At 43.4% G+C, this 3,519-nt stretch overlaps 1 pseudogene; it reads left to right on the top strand.

The window, feature by feature from the left end:
* Window positions 1–204: 204 nt before the first annotated feature.
* Window positions 205–2,897, top strand: LOC114640491 (annotated as a pseudogene).
* Window positions 2,898–3,519: the final 622 nt, after the last annotated feature.

Here is a 3,519-nt window from a genome sequence, read left to right as displayed (position 1 = left end):
AAATTTCATTTTAGAACATATAAAAATGTTCCCCTGACTCAATACTTTAATGCAGAAATGATGATACATTCTGCATTAGGCTAGGAATTATGGGATTATTATTAAAGAATTTACAATATTTAAAAGTGATATAACTAAAACAAATATGAGGACAGGAGGCAGCCCCGCTTCGGCAGAAAGGCCCAAGAGCTGGAGGCCTCTGGGATGGTGTGGGACCGGCAAACCAAGATGGAGTATGAGTGGAATCCTGACGAGCAAGGGCTTCAGGAGATCCTGCAGCTGCTCAAGGAGTCCCAGCCCCCAGACACTACCATCCAGAGGACCGTGCAACAAAAACTGGAACAACTCAATCAATATCCAGATTTTAACAACTACCTGATTTTTGTTCTTACAAAATTAAAATATGAAGACGAGCCCACACGGTCATTGAGCGGTCTGATCTTGAAGAACAATGTGAAAGCTCATTTTCAGAACTTCCCAAATGGTGTGACAGACTTCATCAAGAGTGGATGTCTAAATAATATTGGGGACTCCTCTCCACTGATCAGAGCTACTGTTGGTATTTTAATTACAACCATAGGCTCCAAGGGAGAATTGCAGAATTGGCCTGATCTCTTACCAAAACTCTGTAGCCTGCTGGATTCTGAAGACTATACCACCTGTGAAGGAGCATTCAGTGCCCTTCAGAAGATATGTGAGGACTCTGCAGAGATTTTAGACAGTGATGTCATAGATTGTCCTCTCAACATCATGATCCCCAAGTTTTTACAGTTTTTCAAGCACAGTAGTCCCAAAATAAGGTCTCATGCTGTTGCATGTGTCAATCAGTTCATCATCAGTCGGACCCAAGAGCTCATGCTGCACATCTATTCTTTCTTTGAGAACCTCTTTGCACTGGCTGGCGATGAAGAAGCAGAGGTGCGGAAGAAGGTGTGCCGGGCACTGGAGATGCTGCTGGAAGTCCGGATGGACTGCCTGCTTCCTCACGTGCACAACATAGTCGAGTACATGCTGCAGAGGACCCAAGACCAAGATGAGAATGTAGCTCTGGAGGCCTGTGAATTCTGGCTGACTTTGGCTTAACAGCCAATATGCAAAGATGTACTTGTAAGACATCTGCCTACGTTGATTCCTGTGTTAGTGAATGGCATGAAGTACTCAGATATAGATATTATCCTGCTTAAGGGTGATATTGAAGAAGATGAGACCATCCCTGATAGTGAGCAGGGTATACGGCCACGGTTTCATCGCTCAAGGACAGTGGCTCAGCAGCACGAGGAGGATGGGATTGAGGAGGAAGAGGACGACGATGATGAAATTGATGATGAGGATACAATTTCTGACTGGAACCCGAGAAAATGTTCTGCTGCTGCTCTTGATGTTCTCGCAAACGTTTATCGTGATGAGCTTTTGCTACACATTTTGTCACTTTTGAAAGAATTGCTTTTCCATCATGAATGGGTTGTAAAAGAATCTGGTATCCTGGTTTTAGGAGCAATTGCTGAAGGCTGCATGCAAGGCATGATTCCATATCTGCCTGAGCTCATTCCTCACCTGATTCAGTGCCTTTCTGATAAAAAGGCTCTTGTGCGTTCCATCACCTGCTGGACTCTTAGCCGCTATGAACACTGGGTACTCAGCCAGCCACCAGATACATACCTGAAGCCATTAATGACAGAATTGCTGAAGTGTATCCTGGATAGCAACAAGAGTGTACAAGAAACTGCTTGCAGTGCCTTCGCTACAATAGAAGAGGAGGCTTGTACAGAGCTTGTCCCTTACCTTGCTTACATACTCGATACCCTAGTCTTCGCCTTCAGTAAATACCAGCATAAGAGCCTGCTCATTCTGTATGATGCCATAGGAACCCTGGCAGATTCCGTGGGACATCATTTAAACAAGCCAGAATATATTCAGATGCTAATGCCTCCTCTGATCCAGAAACGGAACATGTTAAAGGATGAAGACAAAGATCTTTTCCCTTTACTTGAGTGCCTGTTATCTGTTGCCACAGCGTTGCAGTCTGGCTTCCTTCCATATTGTGAACCTGTGTATCAGCATTGTGTAAACCTAGTACAGAAGACTCTATCACAAGCCATGCTAAACAATGCTCAACCAGAACAATATGAAGCTCCAGATAAAGATTTTATGATAGTGGCTCTTGACTTACTCAGTGGCCTGGCTGAAGGCCTGGGAGGCAACATTGAGCAGCTACTGGCCGGAAATAACATCCTAACACTAATATGTCAGTGCATGCAGGATAAAATGCCCGTTCGGCAGAGTTCTTTCGCATTGCTAGGTGATCTGACTAAAGCTTGCTTTCAGCATGTTAAGCCTTGTATAGCTGATTTCATGACAATATTGGGAACCAATCTAAATCCAGAGTTTATTTCAGTCTGTAACAATGCCACCTGGGCGATTGGGAAATATCAATTCAAATGGGTATAGAGATGCAGCCGTATATCCCTATGATGTTGCACCAGCTTGTGGAGATCATTAACAGACCCAACACCCCAAAGACGCTGTTGGAGAACACAGCAATAACAATTGGTCGTCTTGGTTACGTTTGTCTTCAAGAGGTGACCCCCATGCTACAGCAGGTTATAAGTCCCTGATGTACCTCTCTGGGAAACATAAGAGGCAATGAAGAAAAAGATTCAGCATTCCATGGGATTTGTACCATGATCAGTGTGAATCCCAGTGGCAAAATCCAAGATTTTATATTTCTTTGTGATGCTGTTGCATCATGGATTAACCCAAAAGATGATCTCAGAGACATATTCTGTAAGATTCTTCATGGATTCAAAAACCAAGTTGGGGATGAAAATTGGAGGTGATTCTCTGATCAGTTTCCTCTTCCCTTAAAAGAGCGTCTTGCAGCTTTTTATGGTGTTTAACCTAATACACTTAAGCTGCAGTCCCAAAACTAGGGGTCTGCCAGTCTTGGAGACTATGTGGGAGCCTCTGCACCCAGGGAAAATGTTACCCTTTACAGAGGGGAAGGGTAAACCAGTAAGGACTACAGTACAATCCCAACCCTACTGGGAGGGGCGGGAGGGAGGTGTTGCCTTCACTGTATTAAGTCGATGTTGGGAAATGTTTTAACATCTGGAGCTTTGTGGGTGGAAATCTGTCTCCAATTACAACTCTGCACTGGATGTGAAGAAGCAAAACCTATTCAGTCTACTCACAGAACAGTACTTTCTGGAATATATGGGGAATTGTACCAAAACAAGAACCACATAAACAATGCCTAGGGATAAGAAGGAGGAAAATCCAATGGTCCACAACACAGGACACCACATAGTGGGAAGCTGCAACAGTAAGGTAGCTTTTTATTAAAGGTTTTTATATAAAATTTCCCACATTACGGGGCCTTGTTTTGCATGCTGATGAAGAACTACTTAATGCTAACAGTTAAAATCAGCTTGCCTCCCCTAGTAGAAGCAGGTTCTTGCAAGTTACAATTTAAGGTAACCCCAAAAAGTTGGAAATAAAAGGAAACAAATTTGAACAACG

Source organism: Grammomys surdaster, unplaced genomic scaffold, assembly GCF_004785775.1.
Source record: "Grammomys surdaster isolate TR1022 unplaced genomic scaffold, NIH_TR_1.0 125832, whole genome shotgun sequence".
Lineage (NCBI taxonomy): Eukaryota > Metazoa > Chordata > Mammalia > Rodentia > Muridae > Grammomys > Grammomys surdaster.
This window is presented reverse-complemented; position numbering and strand designations above follow the sequence as displayed.